We start from the raw sequence: 15,629 nt of genomic DNA, 5'->3' as shown, positions 1-15,629 counted from the left end.
TTTGTGAGCAAGAAGGATGGCACTCTTCGACCGTGTATTGATTATCGGGGTTTGAATGATATTACGGTCAAGAACAAGTATCCCCTGCCCTTGATGAGCTCGGCTTTCGATTCTTTACAGGGTGCTACGGTTTTTACGAAGCTTGATTTACGTAATGCTTATCATTTAGTTCGGATCAAAGAGGGGGACGAGTGGTTGACTGGGTTCAATACTCCGATGGGACATTTCGAGTACCAGGTGATGCCGTTTGGACTGACCAACGCTCCTGCTGTGTTCCAAAGTATGGTGAATGACGTTCTGAGAGATATGATTGGTATTTTTGTGTTCGTTTACCTGGATGATATCCTCATCTTCTCGAAGGAGCTTTCTAGCCACGTTCAACATGTCAAGCAGGTCCTGCAGCGGTTATTGGAGAACCGTCTGTTCGTGAAGGCTGAGAAGTGTGATTTTCACGCCCACACGACGTCCTTCCTCGGTTACATCATCTCCAGGGGAGAGATCAAGATGGACCAAGAGAAGGTTCGGGCGGTTCGGGATTGGGTCCAGCCCGGTACGAGATTGCAGCTCCAGAGATTCCTGGGGTTTGCAAATTTTTATCGGAGGTTTATCCGTGATTACAGCCGGGTGGCCGCCCCTTTAACTGTACTGACGTCTTGCACCAGAAAGTTCTGTTGGTCTCCTGAGGCAGACCGAGCATTTCTAGATTTGAAGAGCCGATTCACCACGCCCCGATTCTCTCTCAACCTGACTCTTCCCGTCAGTTCGTTGTGGAGGTGGATGCGTCTGATGTGGGGGTGGGCGCCATCCTGTCCCAGCGTAGCTCCACTGACGGTAAACTCCATCCCTGCGCCTTCTACTCTTGTCGTCTTTCTCCAGCTGAAAGAAACTACGATGTGGGTAACCGGGAGCTTCTCGCTGTGAAGCTTGCCTTGGAGGAGTGGCGTCACTGGTTGGAGGGAGCGGAGCAACCGTTTGTGGTCTGGACTGACCACAAGAATCTGGCTTACATGCAATCGGCTAAACGTCTCAACTCTCGTCAGGCCCGGTGGGCTTTGTTTTTTGGACGCTTCAATTTTTCCCTGACGTTCCGACCTGGGTCGAAGAACGGGAAGGCGGACGCCCTGTCCCGGATGTTCTCCAAGACGGAGGAGAGTGAGGCCAAGACTGAGACGATTCTTCCCTAGAACGTTGTCATGGGAGCCGTTACATGGAGGATTAGGACCCGGTAACGGTCCACCCGGTCGGTTGTTTGTGCCTGAGTCGGTTCGTTCTGCTGTCCTTCAGTGGTCCCATGCCAGCAAGATAGCTTGTCACTCTGGTGTTGCTCGGACTATGGCGCTACTGCGCAGACGATTTTGGTGGCCTGCCATGGGAGAAGATACCCGGAGGTTTGTTGCCGCTTGTCCTGTTTGTGCGCAGAATAAGAGTACCAATCGGGCCAGCTCTGGGCTTCTTCACCTATTCCCTACCTATTCCCCGGCGACCTTGGTCGCATCTGGCCCTGGATTTTGTCACGGGGTTGCCCTCTTCTGTTGGTAACACGGTTATTCTGACCATTGTGGATAGATTCAGCAAGTTTGGCCACTTTGTTCCCCTCTCCAAGCTGCCTTCTGCCACTGAGACGTCCGAGATCCTGGTTAGGGAGGTGTTCAGGGTCCACGGGTTGCCCTGTGACATTGTTTCTGACCGTGGTCCTCAGTTTACCTCTGCTGTCTGGAAATCCTTCTGTTTGGCCATTGGAGCTACAGTCAGTCTCAAATCTGGATTTCACCCCCAATCTAATGGTCAGGCGGAGAGAGCCAACCAGAAGATGGAGTCCACGCTGCGTTGTCTTGTCTCCTCTGATCCCACCTCTTGGTCATCTCAATTACCCTGGGTCGAGTATGCCCATAATACCCTTCCTTCATCTGCCACTGGGATGTCCCCCTTCCAATGCCTGTACGGATACCAACCTCCCTTGTTTCCTTCTCAGGAGAGGGATCTTTCGGTCCCTTCTGTCCAGGCCCACATTCGTCGTTGCCACTGGACCTCGCATCGGGCCAGGAAGGTCCTCCTTAGAGTTTCTGACCGGTATTAGATCCAGTCGAATCGTCGCCGTATTCCTGCTCCCGCTTATACCATTGGAGATAAGGTGTGGTTGGCTACACGGGATCTTCCTCTACGGACTGAGTCGAGGAAACTGTCACCAAAGTTCATTGGTCCGTTCGTGGTGGAGAGAATCATTAACCCTGCTGTGGTCCGACTCAAATTGCCGGCAACGCTTCGAGTACACCCCACCTTTCATGTCTCCTGCCTCAAGCCGGTTCACCTCAGTCCTCTGTTACCCCCTCTTCCTCGTCCTCCTCCTCCTCGGATGATCGGAGGTGGTCCTGTCTACACGGTGCGCCGCATCATGGACTCCAGACGGCGGGGTCGAGGGTTCCAGTATTTAGTGGATTGGGAAGGATATGGTCCTGAGGAGAGGAGTTGGATTCCTCGGCATCAGATCCTTGACGATGACCTGCTTCGTGACTTTTACCGCCTCCACCCTGGCGCTCCGGGTAGTGCGCCCGGTGGCGTTCGTCGGAGGGGGGGTACTGTCACGAATCCCGTTTCCTGAGTCTGTTTTTTGCCTATGTTCTGTCCTGGAGAGTTTTTTCCGGCGTCCTGGAACGCACCCTGTCTGGTTGCCGGGCAATGTAGCCAGTTGGGGTTTCTGATTACCCGCACCTGTATCCCATCAGCTATCTGCACACCTGGTCCTGATCATCATCTCTCCTCTTCATAAGCCCGGACCTGACATTCATTCCCTGCCAGATCGTTAGCCATGAACAGTATGTTGTGCCAGAGTATCAGCCTCAAGTTGGATAAAATTTGTTTTGTTGTTTGTTACGTATTGCTTGCCTTGAACTTACCTCCGTTTGTTCTGTCTTCAGTTACTCACCCGGATCATTTACCCCATTCCCGCCTGGTCGTCGGAGGATTCCGCTTCCCCATTGGATCCACCTATTTACTCCCATCAACTCACCACCGCTACCCGCTACGCCACCTGGATATATCTACCCATTCACATTCACTTGTAAATAAATACTCACCTTCTTCCTACTCTCCTTGTCCTGGTCTGCTTCTGGGTTCGATTTTGAAGAAACGTGACAGGATGTGCTTTTTAATGATGTTAAAGGTAATTATGATGCAATTATGATGGTGATACGATATGGATTACAATTATCATCATGAATATTAAGGCTATATGCAATACATGTTATTTTTTTATATATTTTTTTATATTTAAACTTGATTTAAACAGGTAGGCAAGTTGAGAACAAGTTCTCATTTACAACTGCGACCTGGCCAAGATACAGCAAAGCAGTTCGACACATACAACAATACAGAGTTACACATGGAATAAACAAACATACAGTCAATAATACAGTAGAAAAAGTCTATATACAGTGTGTGCAAATGAGGTAGGATAAGGGAGGGAAGGCAATAAATAGGCCATGGTGGCAAAGTAATTACAATATAGCAATTAAACACGGGAATGGTAGATGTGCAGAAGATGAATGTGCAAGTAGAGATACTGGGGTGTAAAGGAGCAAGATAAATAAATAAATACAGTATGGGGATGAGGTAGTTGGATGGGCTATTTACAGATGGGCTATGTACAGGTGCAGTGATTTGTGAGCTGCTCTGACAGCTGGTGCTTAAAGATAGTGAGGGAGAAATGAGTCTCCAGCATCAGTGATTTTTGCAGTCCGTTCCAGTCATTGGCAGCAGAGAGCTGGAAGGAGAGGAGGCCAAAGGAAGAATTGGATTTGGGGGTGACCAGTGAGATATACCTGCTGGAGCGCGTGCTACGGATGGGTGCTGCTATGGTGACCAGTGAGCTGAGATAAGGCAGGACTTTATCTAGCAGAGACTTGTCGATGACCTGGAGCCAGTGTGTTTGGCGATGAGTATGAAGCGAGGGCCAGCCAACGAGAGCATACAGGTCGCAGTGGTGGGTAGTATATGGGGCTTTGGTGACAATACGGATGGCACTGTGATAGACTGCATCTAATTTGTTGAGTAGAGTGTTGGAGGCTAATTTGTAAATGACATCGCCGAAGTCGAGGATCGATAGGATGGTCAGTTTTACGAGGGTATGTTCGGCAGCATGAGTGAAGGATGCTTTGTTGTGAAATAGGAAGCCGATTCTAGACTTAATTTTGGATTGGAGATGCTCTGGAAGGAGAGTTTACAGTCTAACCAGACTCCTAGGTATTTGTAGTTGGCCACATATTCTAAGTCAGAACCATCCAGCGTAGCGATGCTAAACGGGCGGGCAGGTGCGGGCAGCGATCGGTTGAAGAGCATGAATTTAGTTTGACTTGCATTTAAGAGCAGTTGGAGGCCATGGAAGGAGAGTTTTGTGGCATTGAAGCTAGTCTGGAGTTTAGTTTACACAGTGTCCAAAGAAGGGCCAGAGGTATCCATAATGGTGTCGTCTGCGTAGAGGTGGTTCAGAGAATCACCAGCAGCAAGAGCGACATCATTGATGTATACAGAGAAGAGAGTCGGCCCGAGAATTGAACCCTATGGCACCCCCATAGAGACTGCCAGAGGTCTGACAACAGGCCCTCCAATTTGACACACTGAACTCTATCAGAGAAGTAGTTGGTGAACCAGGCGAGGCAATCATTGGAGAAACCAAGGCTGTGGTGATTGACAGAGTCGAAAGCCTTGGCCAGGTCGATAAAGACAGCTGCACAGTACTGTCTTTTATCGATGGCGGTTATGATATCATTTAGGACCTTGAGCGTGGCTGAGATGCACCCATGACCAGCTCTGAAACCAGATTGCATAGCAGAGAAGGTACGGTGAGATTCGAAATGGTCGGTAATCTGTTTGTTAACTTGGCTTTCAAAGACCTTAGAAAGGCAGAGTAGGATAGATATAGGTCAGTAGCAGTTTGGGTCTAGAGTGTCTCCCCCTTTGAAGAGGGGGATGACCGCGGGAGCTTTCCAATCTTTGGGAATCTCAGACAATACGAAAGAGAGGTTGAACAGGCTAGTAATATAGGGGTTGCAACAATTTCGGCAGATCATTTTTAGAAAGAGAGGGTCCAGATTGTGTAGCCTGGCTGATTTGTAGGGGTCCAGATTTTGCAGCTCTTTCAGAACATCAGCTATCTGGATTTGGGTGAAGGAGAAATGGGGGAGGCTTGGGCGAGATGCTGCAGGGGGTGCAGGGCTGTTGATCGGGGTAGGGGTAGCCAGGTGGAAAGCATGACTAGCCGTAGAAAGATGCTTATTGAAATTCTCAATTAAAGTGGATTTATCGGTGGTGACAGTGTTTTCTAGCCTCAGTGCAGTGGGCAGCTGGGAGGAGGTGCTCTTATTCTCCATGGACTTACAGTGTGTCCAATAACTTTTTTGAGTTTGTGCTACAGGATGCAAATTTATGCTTGAAAAAGCTATCCTTAGCTTTCCTAACTGCCTGTGTATATTGGTTCCTGACTTCCCTGAAAAGTTGCATTTCATGGGGGCTATTTGATGCTAATGCAGTACACCACAGGATATTTTTGTGCTGGTCAAGGGCAGTCAGGTCTGGAGTGAACCAAAGGCTTTTTCTGTTCCTGGTTCTACATTTTTCTAATGGGGCATGCTTATTTAAGATGGTGAGGAAGGCACTTTTAAAGAATAACCAGGTATCCTCTACTGACAGGATGAGGTCAATATCCTTCCAGGATACTCTGGTCAGGTCGATTAGAAAGGCCTGCTCGCTGAAGTGTTTTAGGGAGCATTTAACAGTGTCCGTTTGACCGGAAACCCATTACGGATGCAGGCAATGAAGCAGTGATCAGGCAATGAAGGGCAAGTTGGTTAGGATGATATCTAAGAGGGTGCCCGTGTTTACGGATTTGGGGTTGTACCTGGTGGGCTCATTGATCATTTGTGTGAGATTGAGGGCATCAAGCTTAGATTGTAGGATGGTCGGGGTGCTAAGCATGTCCCAGTTTAGGTCACCTAGCGGCACGAGCTCTGAAGATAGATGGGGGGGTAATCAATTCACATATGGTGTCCAGGGCACAGCTGGGGGCAGAGGGTCGTCTGTAGCAAGCGGCAACGGTGAGAGACTTGTGTCTAGAAAGGTGGATTTTTAAAAGTAGAAACTAGAATTGTTTGGGTTCAGACCTGGATAGTAAGAACTCTGCAGGCTATCTTGTCAGTAGATTGCAACACCGTCCCCTTTGGCAGTTCTATCTTGTCAGAAAATGTTATAGTTAGGAATGGAAATTTCAGGATTTTTGGTGGTCTTCCTAAGCCAGGATTCAGACATGGCTAGGACATCCGGGTTGGCAGAGTGTGCTAAAGCAGTGAATAAAACAGACTTAGGGAGGAGGCTTCTAATGTTAACATGCATGAAACCAAGCCTTTTACAGTTACAGAAGTCAACAAATGAGAGCACCTGGGGAGTAGGCGTGGAGCTAGAAACTTCAGGGCCTGGATTAACCTCTACATCACCAGAGGAACAGAGGAGGAGTAGGATAAGGATACGGCTAAAGGCTATCAGAACTGGTCGTCTAGTACATTCGGAACAGAGAGTAAAAGGAGCAGGTTTCTGGGCACGATAGAATAGATTCAAGGCATAATGTACAGACAAAGATATGGTAGGATGTGAGTGCATTGGAGGTAAACCTAGGAATTGAGTAATGATGAGAGAGATATTGTCTCTAGAGACATTTAAACCAGGTGATGTCATATGTGGTAGGTGGAACTAAATGGTTGGATAAGGCATATTGAGCAGGGCTAGAAGCTCTACAGTGAAATAAGACAATAATCACTAACCAGGACAGTAATGGACAAGGCATATTGATATTAGGGAGAGGCATGCGTAGCCGAGTGATCATAGGGATCCAGTGAGTGGATGGGCTGGCTAGAGACACGGCGATTCAGACAGCTAGCAGACCGGGGCTAGCCAGCTAGCAGAGCGGCCTTAGCGGAACGTCGAGATGAAGGAAAGTCTGTTTTTAGCCTTGGCGTGCGGTGACGTTGATAGACCAGTCGTGATGGATTAGTAAAGTTCTGAGTAAGAGAGGGGTCCACGTCCAATTGGCAAATTAGGTATAGTGGCCCAAGAAATTGGCCGATGGATCTATTCAGCTAACAGTTGAATATGCTCTAGACAGCAGGCTACCAGATGAGCATTCAGGGGACGTCGCTACGTAGGGGCCAGTTGAGTACCCCCTCGAGCAGATTACGTTGGTCGGTAGTCCAGTCGTGAAGGATCGGCAGGGTTCTGTGCCCCGTAACGGTAGTAGAAGGGGTCCGGGTATTGTAGCCCAGGAGTGGAATGGGCCTCTTCAGCTAGCCGGGAGAATGGGCCTAGCATGGGATAGCTCCAGGCTAATTGGTGCTTGCTTCGGGACAGACGTTAGGCAGGAGTAGTCACTCGGATTGCAGCTAGCTAGCTGCGATGATCCAGGGGAGATTACTAAGAAAAGCTCATCCATTGTTTAAAAATGGACTTTTTGCCATTGTGCAGATTGCCATGACTCATTTTCGATTCATTGAAAATTATCCCTTTTTTCAAAGTATCTCTCTTTTTCAAACAAGCATTGCAGAGCTGGCTACAATTTCAATTTCATCCCCCTCAAAAGATAGAGCAAATATTAAAACAAATATTATGTCTGAACTCAAATGTGCTGTTTGATAAAATACCTGTATTTATGGGAAAGATGTTTGGAAAGGGTATTTTGTTCTTAAATTATATTGTAAATTGGAATAGTAGAGTTTTGTCTTTCATGGAGTTATCAGATTTGTATGGGAAGGTCGGCTAATTCCAAGAGTACAAACAATTGATTACAGCATTAACCCAAAAATGGAGGAGGCAGGTGGCAGCGGGAGAAGGTAGGGAACTGGTCTGTCTGCCCAATATGAAGGATCAAAACTGGCGGAGGAATAAAAATACCATAAATAGGATAGTATACCAGTTTTATTTGAGGACCATGATGTTGACAACTGTGCAATACAGATTGCAAAATAGCAAGAGATTTTTGATGTACTGATTCCATGGTACAGGTATGGTATGAGTTAAAAAAAGTATTATATAGAATTCTTGCCACCAACAAAATGTTGAATATTCGGGGCATAAAATAATTTTGTTGTGAGGATACAGAATCAATAAACCATTTCTTGGTATTGCCCTCAGGTAGCCTGTTTCTAATCTCAGGTTCTGGAATGGCTGAAAATGCATAGCAATGATCTAAATTGACTGTAGAAATACACTGCTCAAAAAAATAAAGGCAACACTTAAACAACACAATGTAACTCCAAGTCAATCACACTTCTGTGAAATCAAACTGTCCAATTAGGAAGCAACACTGATTGACAATACATTTCACATGCTGTTGTGCAAATGGAATAGACAACAGGTGGAAATATAGGCAATTAGCACAGACCACTTCTCAGTTCCTATGCTTCCTGGCTGATGTTTTGGTCACTTTTGAATGCTGGCGGTGCTTTCACTCTAGTGGTGGCATGAGACGGAGTCTACAACCCACACAAGTGGCTCAGGTAGTGCAGCTCATCCAGGATGGCACATCAATGCGAGCTGTGGCAAGAAGGTTTGCTGTGTCTGTCAGCGTAGTGTCCAGAGCATGGAGGCGCTACCAGGAGACAGGCCAGTACATCGGGAGACGTGGAGGAGGCCGTAGGAGGGCAACAACCCAGCAGCAGGACCGCTACCTCCGCCTTTGTGCAAGGAGGAGCAGGAGGAGCACTGCCAGAGCCCTGCAAAATGACCTCCAGCAGGCCACAAATGTGCATGTGTCTGCTCAAACGGTCAGAAACAGACTCCATGAGGGTGGTATGAGGGCCCGACGTCCACAGGTGGGGGTTGTGCTTACAGCCCAACACTGTGCAGGACGTTTGGCATTTGCCAGAGAACACCAAGATTGGCAAATTCGCCACTGGTGCCCTGTGCTCTTCACAGATGAAAGCAGGTTCACACTGAGCACATGTGACAGACGTGACAGAGTCTGGAGACACCGTGGAGAACGTACTGCTGCCTGCAATATCCTCCAGCATGACCGGTATGGCGGTGGGTCAGTCATGGTGTGTGGTGGCATTTCTTTGGGGGTCACACAGCCCTCCATGTGCTTGTCAGAGGTAGCCTAACTGCCATTAGGTACCGAGATGAGATCCTCAGACCCCTTGTGAGACCATATGCTGGTGCGGTTGGCCCTGGGTTCCTCCTAATGCAAGACAATGCTAGACCTCATGTGGCTGGAGTGTGTCAGCAGTTCCTGCAAGAGGAAGGCATTGATGCTATGGACTGACCTGCCCGTTCCCCAGACCTGAATCCACAGACTGTCCAGGAGTTGGCGGATGCTTTAGTCCAGGTCTGGGAGGAGATCCCTCAGGAGACCATCCGCCACCTCATCAGGAGCATGCCCAGGCGTTGTAGGGAGGTCATACAGGCACGTGGAGGCCACACACACTACTGAGCCTCATTTTGACTTGTTTTAAGGACATTACATCAAAGTTGGATCAGCCTGTAGTGTAGTTTCCCACTTTAATTTTGAGTGTGACTCCAAATCCAGACCTCCATGGGTTGATAAATTTGATTTCCATTGATCATTTTTGTGTGATTTTGTTGTCAGCACATTCAACTATGTAAAGAAAAAAGTATTTAATAAGAATATTTCATTCATTCAGATCTAGGATGTGTTATTTTAGTGTTCCCTTTATTTTTTTGAGCAGTGTAGTACTGTTAGGAGATCTGGAGAGACCGGGTCAGTCAATTACTAATATACTAATACTCTTAGTAAAAGTATTTATCTTCAACTCGCAATATGTGGATTCTGTTTGATTAGATAGATTGAAATTGTACGTTAAACATCACAGCAGAGTTGAAAGATATATGTTGCATAGAAATCCGAAGAGGGTGGCCAGCAGAGATGGGTTGGGCTGAGGGAAGCTGAGGGAAGCTGAGGGTTGGGTTGTGGAATTGGATACAAGTGGGAGGTGAGTTGATGACCAACGATAAAAGTCAAAAATAAAGTCAAAATAAAACATTGTAAAAAGTATGTTTGAATGACAATGAGGGGCAGTGTTTTTACAGCTAATGCCGGGTTGCCTGAGGCTGAGGCCGTGCAGGTGTTTGTACACATGCATATGCACACACTCTCATTCAAATACACACATACACGGACACACACACATGTAATAGTGCCAGGCATGCACTCAAACATATACAGTTGGCATTGCTGTTATGATTTTAGTTGTCCTTGATGTCCTTTGTTATTATATATATATATATATATATATATATATATATATATATATATATATATATTGGGGAGAACAAGTATTTGATACACTGCCCGATTTTGCAGGTTTTCCTACCTACAAAGCATGTAGGGGTCTGTAATTTTGATCATAGGTACACTTCAACTGTGAGAGACGGAATCTAAAACAAAAATTCAGAAAATCACATTGTATTGATTTTTAAGTAATTCATTTGCATTGGTCAGGGAGGTAACTAAGAGCCCGATAGTCACTCTGACAGTGCTCCCGAGTTCCTCTGTGGAGGTTGGAGAACCTTCCAGAAGGACAACCATCTCTGCAACACACCACCAATCAGGCCTTTATGGTAGAGTGGCCAGACAGAAGACACTCCTCAGTAAAACAGTCCACTTGGAGTTTGCCAAAAGGAGCCTAAAGGACTCTCAGACCTTGAGAAACAAGATTCTCTCATCGGATGAAACCAAGATCGAACTGTTTGGCCTGAATGTTAAGCGTCAAGTCTTGAGGAAACCTGACACCATCCCGACAGTGAAGCATGGTGGTGGCAGCATCATCCTGTGGGGATGTTTTTCAGAGGCAGGGACTAGGAGATTAGTCATGATCGAGGGAAAGATGAACGGAGCAAAGTACAGAGATATCCTTGATGAAAACCTGCCCCGGAGCACTCAGGACCTCAGACTGGGGCGAAGGTTCACCTTCCAACAGGACAACAGCCCTAAGCACACAGCAAGACAATACAGAAGTGGCTTTGGGACAAGTCTCTGACTGTTCTTAAGTGGCTCAGCCGGAGCTCAGTCTTATACCCAATTGAACATCTCTGGGGAGACCTGAAAATAGCTGTGCAGTGATGCTCCCCATCCAACTTGACAGAGCTTGAGAGGATCTGCAGAGAAGAATGGGAGAAACTCTGCAAATACAGGTGTGCCAAGCTTGTAGCGTCATACCCAAGAAGACTTGGGGTTGTAATCGCTGCCAAAGGTGCTTCAACAAAGTACTGAGTAAAGGGTCTGAATACTTATGTAAATATGATATTTCAGTACATTTTTGTAATAAATGTGCCAAAATGTCTAAAAACCTGTGCATCTGGACACTGGGTAGAGGAGAAAACTTGAAAGTTGGTGGGTTTACACACATCCAAGAGGAAGGAATGAAGACAAGGTAAGTCTGGACTCTCAGGAAGCTTTGTTTCAAATGAATGAGGAGTGGTAACTGGAATTGTAGTCACTATAATATAGTAGGCCTAGAGAAGGAATCATATGGAGGTCTGGACTCTCAGGAAGCTTTGTTTCAAACGGATGAGGGTAAATTGAATTGTAGTCACTATATTCAGTCCTAGAAATGAATCATATGGAAGCCTTGATTTTCTGGATGAGGAGAGGTAAGTGTAAATCAAGACACTATACTGTATGTATGTAGGTCTCGAGAAGAAAATACAAAAGACCAGAGCCATAGAATGTAGATGACAATTTATGGGTCTGACAAAGGCTAGCATGTCATATTGAACATATATTTACGGCTATAGAGGAATCATAGATGTCTTATTGAACCCTGACCGTGACCCCATGCTGCAAGCTGTTCCGTGGTACCTCATAAGTCAGTCAAACTACGATAAAAGACTATGCCGTTACAAGGATTCTCACCGAGTCAGCACTCTGTAGGCTACATTTCTCTCTCTCTTAGAAAGGACAAACTATAAACATCACATACATAGATAGATGAACCTCTTCGCCCCATCAGAAAGCAGAAATGGTGGAGGCTAGAGGTGGTTGATGTTGATAAACCAGGTTAGATGATGAGGTGTGAGGCAGACTGTAGAGGGTGATTTAGGAGTGGATGAGGAGGAAGAGGAAGAGGAGGCAAAGGTGTTCACAGGCCTCTGGAAGGAGACACACACAGACAGACAGACAGACACACACACACACACACACACACAGACACACACACACACACACACAGGTCCCTTCTGTCTGTGGAGCAGAGCAGAGTGCGTTCCTGCTGGGATCTTGAGATAGTGTCCCGCTGTAGATATCTGTCAGTTCGATGAGCCAGAGGACAGAACCAATTACATTAAGAACAAGAATAACAAAGGGTTGAGGAAATAAAAACATTACTATAAAGACACTGTGTGCCACAGAAGGTTTAAAACCTCATTTGAAGAGGAATAATTACAGTGAATTGTTATTTATGAAATCCTCCAGTAGCATGTAACTGAAATGCAGCCGTTGATACAACCCCCCACTACCACCTCAACGTTTTGCATTTAAATTGAAATATTTGTCCATTCATACTTTGCAGATCATGCGACAGCATGGGGTGTACCATTTATCTTTACCTCCCCGAGACTCTCCTTGCCGTTCTGCTTCTCTCTCTCTGTCGCTCTCTCTCTCCCCCCATAGCTTATATCTGCAAAGAATTGTGGGTGGATTTGATTACCAACACAGTGACTCGCTGTGAGAGGCAACAGGAGATGTTATCAAGCATTATCTTAATGTTCCTCTCCTCACTGCGGACCGGGACAGATGAATGATCATTTCAAGTATTACTACAGGTTATTTTCACCTTGGGCAGGACTCAGTAAATCTAAACTATCGATGTGATTGATGCACACTGGCTCAGTTATATGGGGTCTTGCCTGCTTTTTGCAATTATTGTACGTTTGAAAGTAGAAAAGTTACACAGTTCCAACTTTATTAAGTTCGCTGACAACACGACAGCAGTAGGTTACCAACAATGACAAGACGGCCTACAAGGAGGAGGTAGGCACTCTGACAGTGTGGTGCCAGGTAAACAACCTCTCCCTCAACTTCTGCAAAACAAAGGAACTGATTCTGGACATCAGAAGGAACCCGGTTGGGCAGACCCCCATCCTCATCAACCGCCGTGGAGACGGTCAAAAACGTTCCTCGGTGTACCTATCTCAGAGGATCTGAAATGGTCAAACCACAAGGACATCATGGTGAAGAAGGCACGACAGCGAATCTTATGGAGGCTGAAGAAATTCGGCCTGTTCCCCCCCGAGCCACGGCCTGATCTCACCGCTTTCATCACTCAGTCGTGGGCAGTACAGGAGCATCATGGCTAAAACTAACAAACTGGCCAACTGCTTCTACCCTCAGACCATCAGGCGGCTGAATAGCCACCACTAGCCAGCTACCTGATCCCTCTGTCCCCTTGCTGTTCCCCCTTTGGACATTCATTATGTTCCCCCCCATTCATATATTATTATTGCTTCATTCACACCTGCACTGTTGGAGCTCAGAGCTTATTTCACTGTACACTGCTACTACCTCTGCAACCCTGTGAATGTGACTAAATAAACATCAAGTTTAATCTAATAAAAAGTATAATGATAATGGTGATCTCACTCTCACAGCTGATTCAATGCAATATACATGCATAGTATGATTTACAATGATTTGTTTGTGTTTAATTGTTTTGTGACTTGCATCAATCAGATGCCCAGTCCACATGGGCTAATGAGACACTGAATATTTAATACAATAGGTTGTTCTACTATGATTTTGACTGTAAAGTTTCTCCCTGTAGGATGTTCCTTTTCTGTGTATCTGTGGCTTGTTCCACTACATGAAAGATGAAAGGGAAGGAATGTAGAATACAGACCCATGTAGCACGTTCTGTCTCAGCCCTCTGGCTATACCTCTCCTCTCCTACCCATCCGTGTGCAGCGATAGTCAACTTTAATCAACCACTCCGACCGACACATCATCTGAATTAGACACAGTGCACTGCCTCTTTGAAGTTCAACATTGGGTTTCCATCCCGAATTTACCTTCTCATTGACCACTGGTTTTCAGTAACCTCAAGGCGAGATGAAATTCAGAATCCCTGCAGAAAATATCACTGGTATGTGTATTTAGACTGCATGCAGTGGTAACACATTGTGACAGACACACACCCGTACTTAGCAGGTATGCACACTCACATGCGCACACGCACGCACGCACGCACGCACGCACGCACGCACGCACGCACGCACGCACACACACACACACACACACACACACACACACACACACACACACACACACACACACACACACACACAAACCATAGTCCTTCACCATAATGCTAAGAAGATGAAGTTCTGGAAAGGGAGACACTACGAAGCAGTAAACAATTTTCCTGCCCGACTCGAGTGCCACTTGCTCCTTGACATGGTGGCATTGGACCATGAATACACTCTTCTTGCTCCAAGGAGATTCAGCACCTTGCAGGCTAGCCTTTCAAACCCCTGCTACTTTGTATTTTGTGATGTTTGAATCATGTTCCCCCAAGCCGCATGTCCACAAGCCTAGAAGGAAAGATCCTTAACAAAAAAAAGCAAAGCGGATGGCATATGTCTGACAACTTCCAATTTCCTTTAAAAATGTGCAACTATTTATAAAGCTTGGGGGCCTCTCTCCTTGGTGCCAGAGACAGAGGCTCCATTTCCCCTGATGGATTGGCTGTCATATCCCCACAGAAAGGTGCTTATTTTACTTTATAGACGCACGTCTCTGCTGTGCTCCTGTCTGCACTATGGAGCCCAGCCCAGCGCACCGCTGCACCACTGTCATTTTTCTCCCCCCATTGCTACGCTGTCGTTTCCTTCCCCAGTCTCCTAGACATCAACACAAACACGGAGCAACTAGAAGAGAGGGAATATCATTACTTTTCATTGTTTTCAACCTTCGTTGTGATGCCGTTGACGTGCCGTGTAGAATAATCATCATTACTCAGTTAGTTATAGAGGGTGATTACAGTACACAGGGGTGCATGTTGTCATGTGTGGATGTTGTGTGGATGGAGGCTGGAAATGGGATGGGTGTGTGTGTGTTTTTGTGTGTAGTGCTATGCAGTGCCTGTAATGTGTGTGTGTGTATGTGTGTGTGTCTGAACAATGTGTGTGTGTGTGTGTGTGTGTGTGTGTGTGTGTGTGTGTGTGTGTGTGCACACGCTTGCACTCGCCTGTGTGTGTGTGTCTGACCTAGTGGACATTGTCTTCCTGGAAAATCTGGTCCCTCCAGCGGGCCTGGTTGTGAGCAGCGGCTTATCAGCTCCGACCAGAGTCCCCCTCTCCCAACCACCTCCATCGCCTCAGAGGACAATAAATTGCACCCAAGCAGTTAATAAGAATGCAAAATATTGTGAGAGAAGCTCGCTCGCTTTGAATTGTCTGCAGGGAAAAGTTTGGTAAAAAAAATAAAAAAATAAAATAAAACTCCATCTTGTTGTAGCGGCTCTCTACGAGAGGAGACATCACATGTCCCCGCACCAGTCAACCAGCCAGCCAGGCAGTCTACGGTTCGACGGTCGACCCACGTCTCGTGATGAACAATGCAGGTGGTTCCCTCCCTC

Source organism: Oncorhynchus mykiss, chromosome 30, assembly GCF_057628025.1.
Source record: "Oncorhynchus mykiss isolate SJ-2025 chromosome 30, ASM5762802v1, whole genome shotgun sequence".
NCBI classification, from domain to species: domain Eukaryota; kingdom Metazoa; phylum Chordata; class Actinopteri; order Salmoniformes; family Salmonidae; genus Oncorhynchus; species Oncorhynchus mykiss.
Note: the sequence above shows the minus strand (reverse complement) of the source record.